This window comes from Camelus bactrianus, chromosome 28 (genome assembly GCF_048773025.1).
Source record: "Camelus bactrianus isolate YW-2024 breed Bactrian camel chromosome 28, ASM4877302v1, whole genome shotgun sequence".
In the NCBI taxonomy this organism is placed as follows: Eukaryota; Metazoa; Chordata; class Mammalia; order Artiodactyla; family Camelidae; genus Camelus; species Camelus bactrianus.
Genome location: NC_133566.1, coordinates 19,403,056 through 19,417,318, shown reverse-complemented (window position 1 = coordinate 19,417,318; position 14,263 = coordinate 19,403,056).

Here is a 14,263-nt window from a genome sequence, read left to right as displayed (position 1 = left end):
GACCCAGAGAGCAGTTACCCTACATCATTGGAGCACTGAGTGGAGCCAGGATCAGAACCTGCGCCTGGAGCGCCTAATTCCATACCTCCTGAGTCCCCCGTGATTCCGGAGAGAAAATGTCACACAGTTTTTAAAAGCATGAATATTAGTGAATCCCAGAATTCAGGAATGAAAAAGAGTTGAAAGCACAGATACGCTATTTCGTTAACACAGCTGAGTGTGTCTGATTTACCTGCGACATTTCTGCGCCGTTGGACTTGTTGACTCTTTAGTGAAGTTGGTCTGCTCCCAGAATGTCCTTCCGGGTTGACGAATACAGAGCATCGCAGTCATGTGCCTGTGATGTCCGTACCCTTTCCAATTTGAAAAGGAAAATCCTAGACACTGAGCAAAATATATTCGCATAAACTGACAGTCTTGTCACTTTTTTTGCAACATCTTCACAGGGTTTGCAAACAAGTTTTGACGTTGTCTGTGTTCTTCCGCCCGTGAAGGCAGGGGTGCTGGGGGAAAAATGTGGTGTCTGGGTAACAAAGATCAGAGGGGAGATCCTGGAAAGGAAAGGGTGGAAGGACTCTGCCTTCACACCTCCCAAAGGGATCTTGCCATAAAAATGTTTCTGGATTATTCTAAGGTGAGGACACCTGAGCATTTTGAAACTATTGGAGGAAACCCTGTCACTAGGAGATCTAAATCCAGTGTGTTGGCCAAGGCTGGCCAGCAGAGCAGTGGCTGGCTCAGTGGGATCAGTGACAGCTGAGGACCTCATACCCCCTCTCACTTGGAGACCAGCCCGAGACCTGCCTGCTTGATCAGCCAGTCTTTGCTTGCCTCAGCTCTTCTTCGCCTTTTCTCCCAGTTGCTCCTTGTCCATAAAGCCAGGCCTTATTTGAAAGTATTTATTTAGAACAGAAACAGTTAAACTTCCAGTTACTCCACCACTAGCAGAACCATGGTGAGACCTGAGCACCACTGTCTTCCTTTCCTGAGCAGGGCCCCATCCATCCACCACCACACTTCAGCCAGCCCGGAGACAGGCAAAGCCCAGACACCCTTTATGGCTGGCGTGGGGGTCGGCGGTGTCCTGGCTTGGAAGAGTGGGTGTATGGTAGGAGTGAGGAAGAAAGGGAGCTTGAAGCTGCATCTGAGCCTAATAGGACAGCTGTTAAATTCACCCTGCCCACAACCTCACTCACATTTGGTAACGAGAGAGGCTGACTTGTGCTCATTACTTTGATCATTCTCATAGCAGGCATTGTGGTTGTCCCCAACATCCATCCCAGTTCCCCGCTCTTGGATGCAACTCAAGTCTCCACCGCTCTTAGCTCTATGACTGGGCTCTGATTGGTCTAAGTCAGTGGTTCTTAAAGTATGGTCTGAAGACCCCTGGTGGTGGTGGTGGGGGGGTCCCTGAGGACCTTTCAGAGAATCTCTGGAGTCAAAATTATTTCATTATAATATAAGACATTATTTACTTTTCTCACTGATGGTGCCAAAAGCAAAAGTATGTAAAAGATGTGCTGATGCTTTCCCAAATCAAGGGAATGGCACCCGACTGTGCTAGTGTTTGCACCACCACAAACTCATGGTGGAAAAAAATGCGGTTGCATTTAAGAATGTTTCTGATGGAGCGGCAAAAATGTGATCAACTAATTAAAATCTCAACCCCTAAGATTTTAAAATCTTTCTAAAAAATTTTATATGACAAAATGGAAACTGCACGTAAAATACTCTTGCTGCAAACCAAAATATGATGGTTGTCTAAGGAGAAGCACTCATGCAATCATTTGAGTTGTAAGCTGAGCTAGCTGGTTGTTTTTGTTTGTTTGTTTTCATGGAATACCATTTTTACTTGAGAAAACAACTGACAAATTATGGTTATTTCAACCTGGGTATTTGGTAGACATTTTCTTGAAAATGAACTAAGTGAGCTTGTCTCTTCAAGGAAAACAATCGACTGTTTGTTGCTAATGATGACCAATTTCAACTTTCTTGGAATTTTGGAAGCTTGCATTGCCATCAGCTTGACAGCTTCTCAATATTTAAGGACTTTTCTGATCAGCTCAGTGGTGATATAAATGAATGTGATTTTTGGAAGTTGGGTAATGTGTTGTGTGCCAACATTTGGAAGACCTGCATTTACTCAGTGAACCAAAATTTCCAAGTGGCTGATGCATGATGTTACAAAATCATACATGGGTAAAAGATACATTTTAAATGCAAGGCAGACAATGGATATTAATTTAACAATATGAAAAGTTTATAGATAAGGTTTCAGATTCCACAGTGCAACAAGCTTTTAAGAAATTACCTCTTGTAGAGTTTTGGTGTAGTATCAAAGAATATCGACAATTATCCTAAAAGACTATGAAAACACTACTCTCTTTTCCAATTACATATCAATGTGAAGCAGACTTTCTTCATATTCTTTAACTAAAACAATTTGCAACAGATTGCATGCAGAAGCAGATATGAAAATCCAGCTGTCTTCTGTTAAGCCAGACTTAAAGAGACTTGCAAATATGTTATTTTTAAAAAAGCCATTATTCTCACCATCTTTTTGTTTTGGAAAACATAGGCTTTTTGGTCAACATGTTATGTTAACATGTAATTTTATTTTTTTAATGAATAATTGTATTATTTTTAATAAATTTAAATTTTCTTCCAGTTTTATTGAGATACACTTGACACACAGCACTGTATAAATTCATGATGTACAACATAATGATCTGACTTACATACATCATGAAATGATTTTCTCAGTGAGGTAAGTTAGCATCCATCATCTCATATAGATATAAAATTAGATTATAGATAAGAAATAGAAAAAATTAGATTATACATAAGAAATAGAGAAAAAGTATTCCCTCATGATGAGAATTTTCAGGATTTATTCTCTTAACAATGCTCATATATAACGTACAGCATTGTTGATTATATTTATCATGTTGTACATTACATTCCTGGCACTTATTTTACAACTGCTTTGCACCTTTTGACTTCCTCCATCCAATTCCCCTCTCTCCATCCTCCACCTTTGGTAGCCACAAATCTGGTCTCTTTTTCTATGAGTTTGTTTGTTTTTAAAGTATAATGAACCTACAATACTGTTACACAACATAGTGGTTCGATATTTCTATACATTTCAAAATGATCACCATGGTAAGTCCTGTTATAATCTGTCCCAAAGCCATCACATAATTATTGACTATATTCCCTACACTGTACGTTTCATACTGGTGACTCCTTTATTTTGCAACTGGAAATCTGTATCTCTTAATCACCCTGACCTATTTCCTTTCTCCCTCAATGTTTTCCCCTCTGACAGCCACCAGTTTGTTCTCTGTATATGTAACTCTGTTTCTGTTTTGTTATGTTTGCTCCTTTGTTTTGTTTTTTAGATTCCACATGTAAGTCCCATATATGTGTCTTACATCCTTTACCTATTCATGTATTGATGGAGCACTTAAGTTGCTTCCATATCTTGGCTATTGTAGATAATGCTTCAGTGAACATAGAGGTGCATATATCTTTTAGAATTAACGTTTTCATTTTATTCGTGTGAACACCAAGGAGTGGAATTGCTAGCACATGATAGTTCTATTTTTAGTTTTCTGAGGCATCTCCATACTGTTTTCCATAGTGTCTGGACCAATTTACAGTCTCACCAGCAGTGCACGAGGGTTCCCTTTTCTCCAGATCCTTGTTCACACCTATAATTTGTTGTCTTTTTTGATGCCAGCCTTTCTGGCACGTGTGATGTGATATCTCATTGAGGTTTTGATCTGCATTTCCCGGATGATTAGTGAGACTGAGCATCTTTTCATGTGCCCATTGGCCATCTGTATGTCTTCTTTGGAAAAATGTCTATTCAGATCCTCTGCCCACTTTTTAATTGGATTATTTGTCTTCTCGATGTTGAGTTGTCTGTGTATAGTTCGGATGTTAACCCCTTATTGACTGTATCATTTGCATGTATCTCCTCCCTTTCAGTAGGTGACCTTTTTGTTTTCTTGGTACTTTCCTTCACCATGCACAAGCTTTTTAGTTTGCACCAGTCCCATGCATTTGTTTTTGCTTTTGTTTCCCTTGCCTGAGGAGACATATCCCCCCAAAACGTTACTAAGACTGATGTCAGAGAGTATTCTGCCTAGATTTTCTTCTAGGCGTTTTATGGTTTTAGGTTTTACATTTAAGTCTTTAATCCATCTTACCTCTGTATGTTCCAGTTTTATGAATTCCACTGTGGGTAAGCTAGCCAACTTCAGGTGCCCCAGTTGATGCACTATGTACTGTTCGGGCATATTTTTCCCCACAGTAGGTGCTAAGGCCTCAGGATAATATCCCTTCTAGGGCTTACTCCTTCAGCCATCATCACTGCAACACAAAATAGTTTCTAAAGTGAAGTTGGAAGGAGGAAGGAAACCTAGCACAGCTGAGTGGCATCAAAAGTGCCATCAACAATTTTGAGGGCAGTAAGGACCAGTGGCATCTGATCTTGAATAGCAAGGTTATAGCATATTTTTATTTTCTTTTGCTTTTATGTTTTCCCAAATTGGACAACATGCGCATGTACTGCTGATACATTAAGAAAAAAAATAGTACTATACTATCATTTTTTTAATACCCCACTGAATGCAGGCTTCAGCTTAGAGAGCAGGTTGGGATTGGAGAGCAGATTGCTCTTATGGTGAGAGAGCTCTTGGGCTAAAATTGCTAGCAGGGAAGAAAGAAGATCTGTAAGGTATACAGATGGGCCCAGTAAATAAACTTCCTTTCATTTCTAGCTTTGCCAAGAGCCAACTTCAAAGAATCAAGGGGATGAACAACATCCCCAAGGGTTAAGGAATCATTAATTATGCTTTAAGCAAACTGGCTGGAATATTTGCAGTTAAAAAACAGAGAGAGAGAGTAAGACCAGTGTGAAGATTATGTAAACACTGGAAAAGGCTTCAGATGTAACATTAAGTGAAAACAAAAAAAAGAGGATACAGATTGGATGCGAATTTCCAGTACATGGTCAAAAACTGGAAGAGAACTTGGAAGAAGAAACCAGTTGTGGTGTTAGGGTGGTGGGACCATGAGTCATCTTTTCTTCCCTTCTAGGAAATGTACTTCCATGTTGCTAAATGTTGTTTTTTACAATAAATAAAAATGCAGGGAGTCCTTGGTTCAAATTACCACGGTCTCAGAGGCTTCTCCAGATGGCCTGTTTCTTTTCGCCTGCCAAATGGTTCTCATCTGACACCAAGACAGACGCTCTGCCTTCCCCAGGGCCTGGCATCTTTGGAGCTGTTAGGGGTGACGCTGATGTGACTATTTTGTAAGTGGCCGGAAGGAAAGGAGAGAAGGAAGTTGTAGCAGCTGAGACTGAGGATGTGTATGAGGTGGGGGGTCGGGAATCCCTGGACCTGCACCACCATCACCACCTCATGGGGGTTCCGGCCCAGGCACTGTCTTTGTCTTTTCCCCCTGGTGGGCTTCACCTTCTGTTTGACTCCCACCCCGGTCCTCCTGAGGTGCTGTGTCTCCCTCAGTCCCCAGGGGCTGGAGCACAGCTGTAGCCAACAGAACACATACCCCATCTGCTGCCCCGAAGCACAGAGGAAGTCGATCCCTTGAGGTTTTTGTAGGAATGTTCCCTGAGAACAATAAAGGGAGGGAAAGAATTGTTACAAAAGCATCAGGGGCGGCTATCAATGGACAAAGGATGGCTCAGATTAAGGACACAGTTCTGCACAGACTGCATCCTTTAAAAGGACACATCTTCACACACACAGATTCAAGCACGTCTGCAGGCTCTCATTCCATCCATCCTCCACTCATATATTCATTGCACAAACATTTGCCAAGTGCTTATTCTGTGCCAGGTATTATGCTAATCAAGGAATTGGCCAGGGCTGCAATTCTCACGTTAGCTCCGGATTCTTACTCAGGCTTACTGGTCTGGGCAGAATTTATTTCCTTGCAGTTACAGGATTGAGGTCTACGTGTTCTTTTGCTAGCTGTCGGCCAAGGACAACCCTCGGCTCCTAGAGGCTGCCCATAGGAAGTTCACAACGCAGATGTTTGCTTTCTCCTGGGCCAGCCAGAGCATAGCTCCATGACATTCCCTTCTGCTACCTGCTGGACGAAAAAGTCTCTGCTTTTAAAAACTTCATGTGATTAATTCAGGCCCATGCAGAAAAAAAATCTTATTTTAAGATCAACTGATTTGGGATGTTAATAACATCTGGAAAAATCTGTTCATAGCAACACCAAGGTTACTGTTTGATTGAATAACCAGGAGAAAGTGTGCATGCACAGGAGGCTAGAGATCTGGGGAGCCGTCTTAGAATTCTGCCTCCCACAGTCAGATTTAGCCAATGCAGAAGATGAGGAAGATCAATCCAGGAAGAGGAAATTTGATGAGCAAAGGATTCCGAGAGACTATTGGAAAATGAAGATAGGAAAGTCAGTGTTGTGTTTCCAGCAACACAGCAGACTAGGTTCTGGAGAAACCTGCCAAGTCAAAAATCCCTAAGACGCTGGGGAAACTATTAAAAGCATGTTTTTAGATAAACAACAAGTTTCTACTGTCTGGCAAAGGGGACTCTATTCACTACCTTGTAATAGCCTATAATGAAAAACAATATGAAAAACGATAGTTACATATGTACAACTGAATCACTATGCTGTACACCAGAAATTAATACAACACTGTAAATCAACTATACTTCCCTTTTTTTTTTAAAGGCTGTGTTTGCAGGAAGGCTGAACTGCCTCTCTGAGATGGAAACAATGAAAAAGGCTGAATACAGAGAGATGAGCAGGAGCAGAATTTGTCTTGGAGCCATCTGTTCATTCTGGCCAACTGGACTGCAGATGAGAGACAAAACCTAGGCGCAAGCAGAATGTGAGCTTAGACTGGAGAGCCTTGTGGGTACCCAGAACCCTCAAAGGGTGGATATTTCAGTGGGTGTAGGTGGATCTTGCTCCCCAAGGGGAAGGGTGGGATCCCCACCATAGATAATTACTTGCCTTGAGATACCTAATTTTAGTTCAGATTGGATTCAAAATAAAGAGACAGTCTTCCCCTGAGAATTCCCAACCAAAAGTCTGTACTCATGTAGGTTTGGCACTGGACTTCGTGTCACTTTTGGAACCTAAAACCTTTTAAAGTGGTCCTAGGTTGGTAGTTCTCCCAGACGCCTGTAAGAAGTAAATCACCTCTAGAGATGTGCATTTTGGACCCAAGCTTAAGACAGTTTCCACAACATTCCTCCAACCATCAGGGACACATCATCTCAGTGGCGCAATTCATCCTTTGTGGCCGTTTGACTAGGGTCAACAAGGACAAATCACAGCTTTTCCATTTTCTATACACTTGAAATTTAAAAATTTTACTGAAATATCAGAGACCGACCAAGAAGTTCAAAAATCACAACCTTACAGTTCAATGAATTTATGTCTCAGTGAAAGTACCACATCACAAAACAGAATGTTGCCTATATTCCGAAAGCCTGGGCACGTCTCCTTCCGGTCGCCATCTCCACCCTCCTCCCTGCGATGGCAGCGCCTCTTCTGATTTCTACCACGTAGATTTGTTTAGTCTGTTTTGAACGTTACACAGAAGAAATCCCACTGTGTGGTCTCGGTGTGTCTGGTTCCTTTCACTCAGTGTTGGGTTAGTGTGTTTCATCTACGTTGCCGCATGCAGCTTAAATTTGTTCATTTTCATTGCTGCCTGGTATGTGGATATATCACAATTATTTTATCTTCTTGATCGACATTTGGGTTGGAGTGACTAGGAGTCCCGTGGTCAGATCACCTATCACTCGTGATCATAACATTTTACCGAACCTAGGTGAACTGAGATAGCTCTTGCACTCATCCTAGCTACATGTCGACACTTAGAAACTCAAGGAGAGTCAGAGATGGAAGAAATCTTACACATCATCCATCCCAGAATTTCCCAAACTTCAGTGGTACAAATGCCACCTGTGGGACTTTTGCCGTATTCTCGTACCACCATATTACCACTCAGTATTTTTCTTTCAATTGTCTAACTTGGTGTCATTTAAAGATCTTGTTCAGCCTTCTCCTGAGCAATGACAGCTGTGAGCTGAGAGCTTTGATGTGCTGGCCTTCTTCTTTCCATGACACGTTAAAACAAACACAGAAGACTTGCAAAAGTGAACCACTCTATATAAAAATAGCTAAGCAAGTTTCTTCTGTGTAGCACAGGGAACTATATTCAATAACTTGTAATAACCTTTAATGAAAAAGAATATGAAAACAAATAAATGTATATATTTATGCATGACTGGGACATTGTGCTGTACACCAGAAATTGACACATGGTAATGGACTAAACTTCAATTATAAATACATAAATAAATAAGTAAATAAAATAAACACGTAACTATTCAAATAAATGTGTCATCCTGCTACCGCATGTGAGATACTCTGTGCCTCCTCAGCCCTGCTCTGTCTGGGAAGCTGGCCTCTGCAGACAGCCTCAGCCAGCTCCCTTGCCCTCTGGCTTTTGTGTGTGTTCAGCTGAGAGGTGCTGGGCGGGTAGCTAGAAGTCAAGGCATCGATGCCCCTGGCCTCTGCCCTGCCCTACCGCAGGTGGCAGTGGCCACATTCTCTGTCGAAGGGCTGCAGGTCTGGTCAGGCAGACCCTCACTCACAGCTCATAGTTTCATCCTCTTAGCCCCTTGAGATGAGACAAACAACTTTTGTTTCTCTGAGTTGCTGCCTAGGCATTTTACAGTATGATACCTTGCTCTCACCCAACATCCTGGCACTTAGGTGTGGACTTGAGTTTAGGATGCCCGCCCTGAGTTCCTGTTTTACGGGGCAGGTTTAAAATAACCAATTAGAGCTAAGTCCTGGAAAATGTAATGACCTCCACCCCAACCATCTTGTAAGTCATAGGGGCTTGCTGTCCTGCTCTGTCTCTCCTGCTTGTTCATGACCTGGGATGGAGGACTGCCCTCCACCCCCCTGCCCTGGCTCATTGCTCCCTACCCCTCTCTTTCCCCAGCTTCTAGAATCTTCTAAGTAATGAATCTTGTGACTGTACTTCCTTTGTGTGGGTGTATTGAAATTATGCCTTCAATCAACATGACCCCATAAGTTTCACTTCATCTAAGTGGGAGCTTGTGCCAGGCCCCCGTGTGAGTGGCTTGTGCCTCATCCAGCAGGTCACAATCTGCATATTCTTAAATTCAGTGCACCAGCTCCAGCTTCTCAGCACATCCCTTCGGGTCAAGGGGTGATAATGGCTTCCAGATTTCACAAGTCCCTGGCATTTTACCATTTCCTGTTGCTCCTTTTATTGTGCCCTTCCCTTTGAAAACAGTCCCATCAGCTTCCCCCTTTCACGGGGCTGTCTGCTTCCTGCTAGAAGGAATGTGATGGCAAACATCCCCAACACCAGGCATCTATTCCTTACACCTGTCCAGGTGCCAGCTGATACCCGGGAAGGACCCCGCTTCTCCAAGGTCCCCCAGTGGTGCGTGCCAGAGCTAGGAATGGTCTCCTGATTCAACGCATCCCTCATTGTAGCTGTTACTCCTTGAGGGAGAAACGGGTCAGTTCTGAGAGCAGCGCCCAAGTGTTCAATATTGCAAGTCCCCTGACCTAGTCTGTTTTTGGCTGGGCCCCAGCCCTAACTGGTGACTCACTTCTTCCCACCACTAACCCAGCACATCTGCCATGCGTCTGCCTTCTGAGAGCACTTGCCTTTTCTGAGATATACTTGTACTCGGCTTCTCTCCTTTGATCATGAATCTTTCCCAGGAAAGGCTCAAGGGCCTGACCCAAGCATCTCTTCCCCTGTAAGCCCGCTGCCTCACTTTTCTCCTCTACCCGGAAATAATCATTGCCTCCCCTGGTCCTCCATAACTCTCACTTGGCCCTGGCCCGAATGGCGACTAGCTGTGCACGTGTTTTCTTGACAACACTGTGACTACTTCTGTGAATGACTGAGCTGGAGTCCTCTTTCAGACTGAGATGAGCCCCTCATCGTGCTGCGTTGACTTCAGCTGCGTTCCCTGGGCCCATCAAGAATGTTAAAGCGTGAAAGATGCTCTAACGGGTCACGCATGAATTCCTCTCCTGGTCCTTTTTAATGATTATTTGTTTTGAAATGATGCTTTGATGAAACGGTCTGAGTCAAGGGAAAGGGGGCCCTCCTCCCAGTCTCTTTTTCTTCCTCTGCAAGGCCTGCGGGGTAAGGGCACAGAAGCAGCCATCCCCTTCCATGATGGATCTGAGGTCCTCTAGCAGAAGGTCCTTAGATGGACAGCTTGGCCCTGGGAACCCCAGTGGTCATGGGCAAACAGTTGAGTGAGTGTGCACCTTGGGGGCGGGGTGTGGAGGAGGGACAGGGAGGAGCCTCAGATCTCTCCTTGAATTCCCAGAGTGGCTCAGTTCCAGAGAACACTTCAGCTCCCTCCTTCCTTCCTTCCTTCGGACTTGACAATAAAGGAGGCCTGGATGAGCTCCAACCTGAAATTGGGTCAAAGCCCCACAAGTTACCAACTGTTCTTTCTGGGCTTTTCCTCTGGGCATGAGCCTCCCATGGGGCCTCAAAGGCAGATTGTCTGGGATCTAGGTGTTTGAATCCAGAGTCATGCCATGTCTTTGCCTCTTTCAGACGTAGCTCCTCTAAGCGTCTGCCCAGGGCCTGAGCTTGGGGAGCAAAGTCCTTTGTGGAGAGCGTCCTGCCCCAAAGCCCAGAGCAGGCTCCGTGTTTGCCACTGACCGTGGGCTGACTCACAGGTAGTCAGCTCCCAGCTCTGAGCACCTCCGGGACCTTGGACTGTGGGCTGGAGTGGTCACATGTCGAGGGGACAGATTTCCCCCAAAGGAGCCAAGCTCTTAGACGGCAATCTTACCTCTGGTAGGGATTTCTGCGGCTTGTGGGGTTGGAGGGGTCGGGTCTCCAGGACAAACTCCCCCAGCGGAGCAAAGACCTGGGATGGAGGTTTGGGTTTGGGGGCTGATGGGTGGCCTGGGATTCGCCACCCACCCTTCTCTGCTCTTTATTCTGTCTCACTCAGAGCTGAGGGAAGAGGACTTGGCAGGGGGTGACATTTAGGGGAGACTGACTATGGCTTTGACTCCAGCAGATGGGGGTGCTCCCATGGAGCACCCCAGCTCTTATGCCCTTGGGCCCTCCCACTACACAAAACCCAGCACCCCAGACTGTCACAGCTCCCACCACCTCCACACCTGGGAGAGGGCACCAAACTGGACATCAGGAGCCCTGGGTTCAAGTCCCATTTCTGCCAACACCAACTACTGTGTATTCTTTTTTTTTTTTTTTAACATTTTTTTATTGATTTATAATCATTTTACAATGTTGTGTCAAATTCCAGTGTAGAGCACAATTTTTCAATTATACATGAACATATATGTATTCATTGTCACATTTTTTTCTCTGTGAGCTACCATAAGATCTTGTATATATTTCCCTGTGCTATACAGTATAATCTTGTTTATCTATTCTACAATTTTGAAATCCCATCTATCTCTTCCCACCCCCTGCTCCCTTGGCAACTGCAAGTTTGTATTCTATGTCTGTGAGTCTATTTCTGTTTTGTATTTATGCTTTGTTTGTTTGTTTGTTTGTTTTTGTTTTTTTAGTTTGCTTGTTTTTAGATTCCACATATGAGCAATCTCATATGGTATTTTTCTTTCTCTTTCTGGCTTACTTCACTTAGAATGACATTCTCCAGGAGCATCCATGTTGCTGCAAATGGCGTTATGTTGTCAGTTTTTAAGGCTGAGTAGTATTCCATTGTATAAATATACCACATCTTCTTTATCCAGTCATCTGTTGATGGACATTTAGGCTGTTTCCATGTCTTGGCTATTGTAAATAATGCTGCTATGAACATTGGGATGCAGGTGTCATCCTGAAGTAGGGTTCCTTCTGGATATATGCCCAGGAGTGGGATTCCTGGGTCATATGGTAAGTCTATTCCTAGTCTTTTGAGGAATCTCCATACTGTTTTCCACAGTGGCTGCACCAAACTGCATTCCCACCAGCAGTGTAGGAGGGTTCCCTTTTCTCCACAGCCTCTCCAGCATTTGTCATTTGTGGATTTTTGAATGACGGCCATTCTGACTGGTGTGAGGTGATACCTCGTTGTAGTTTTGATTTGCATTTCTCTGATAATTAGTGATATTGAGCATTTTTTCATGTGTCTATTGATCATTTAACTACTGTGTATTGTTGAGCAAGTCACTTAGCTTCTCTGGGCCTTGACTCCCTCAGCTCTTGGAGGAAGCTAATAATCCTGGAAGGCCCTCGGTGTTCTTTTGAGGATCAGGATAATGAGTGTGAACTTCTTCAATTTACTCTAAAATGTGATAGTGTATTACCATTTACCCTGGAACCCCTTCTTTCCTTTGGGCCCTGCTAAATGAACCAAGGTATGAATGGTTGGTGGTAGACTTTTTGTTTCCCTTTCTGGACAACCCTTCGCACTTGTAAGCAAGACCTTCCATGCCTTTATCAGAGAAAAAAGTAAGGGATCAATTCCGAGTCTGCAGGCAGGTGGGGAAGAGAGATTTCTGAGTCAAAGTTCCTGCTCCCTTCCTGGCTGCTTGGCTGGCACTGCCATCTGTTCTCATGGAAGGATGGCTCCTGTTATCCGCGTCAGGGAAGTCCTTGTGCAGAAGGCTGTGAGGGAAAGACTTTTCAAGGCCAAAACACTCGCTGGGAAGCCCAACTCCCCAGACTTCCTCCACTTGTCAGCCTCTTGGCTCACTAGCAAGCTGATGCTTCCATGAGGCCGTTTTCAGCTAGAAAGCTGAAAACACCACAGCAGTGGGATAGGGAAAGAATTCTTTATTTGCATTCTTGTGTTTAGGCTGGTGATGGGGAAGAAACTGGCCAAAAAGGTCACTAATGTTTGATGTCCCCTGTCGAGTTCAAGGTATTTGCTTTCATTCAGATAGGCTGGCAGCTGCTCAATTTCTCTCTTGCTCAATCCTTCCTCCTGCATTCCATCGGAGTTCTTGGTTCCCATCCAAAGGGCTCAATTCCTTTGTGAGCAATTTCTGTTTTCTAGTCTCTGATCTCCTCCTCTTCCTGTCAATATGGACCCTGGTTCATCTGACGGTTTCCCAGTAGCCCCGCATCGCCTTTCTCAGCGTCTGGCTCGTAAATTAATTCGGCCTTCAAGTGTAACTCAATTCCCTACGTCACTCTCCTATCTCCAAACTCTCATCAGGCTCCTCATTATCTCCTGAATTAACGTCCATCTCTGAGCTCAGCCCTAGAGGCTTTCATCCATCTGGTCCTCAGGGTGACAGCCAGCACAGACCCAAAGCCAGACCCAGGGTTTCCACTGGCGGATGCAGCCCCAGGTCAGGGTGTGCGGCTCAGAGAGGGGCATTTGACCTGCAGGTTGCCCGTCTGTGCCTGCTCACCCAGTGCCTTTGTCAGAAACCTGTTGGTCTCTGACACCCTTTCAAACTTCATCTCCTACCTCCCCTTCCCCCTGCCCTGCTCCGTTCCACCCGAAAGTCTTTAACTGCCTTCTTAAAGCCTCCCAAGGCCCAACTCAGGTGGCACTTCCTCATCATTCAAGCATGTGTGCGTGGAGCCTGATCATACTGCAGGGGACCTCGGTGGGCCGTTTACTGCTCAGACTCCTCAGAGAGAAATCTTCAGGGCTCCTTCCTGCAAGGTACGGCCAGGCTACCGGCATGTTCTGGACTGCAAGTGGCAAGAAGGACTGGGAATCTCTGAGTTTAGAAACTAATGGCAAGAGTCCTTGCTCCTTCTGTTCTGCACCTCTCACTGCACTGTCCCTTGGTCCTCAGTCCAGAAGCCCACTCTGTTATCCTCTCCAGAGTGTGTGTGGCGAGAGATGGGTAGGCTCCCAGTGGAATGGAGTCGGAGAGTAACAGCAGACACTCATTGATTGCTTACCAAGTGCAACATTGCTTATTGTAAGTCCAAGGTAATTTACAAACACTAGGTTTATTTGCATATATAAACATATATTTACATACACCGACTGCTGCTTAAACAGTGATCCTCCTAGTCTCCTCCACCTAACCATGCATCACCTGCCTGCCAGGTCCGGGAGTTCCTGGGGCTCCCACTGCCTCCTTTGGAAGAGTCTATGATATGAAACATTTGCCCTATCTTTTTCCAACTTGGGGTTGGGCTCAAAAGACTGCTTGACCAGTTATTCCTCCTTGGTTGCTTTCCTCTTCCAAAATGTTATTGTTCTTGTCTCCTCCTAAAATT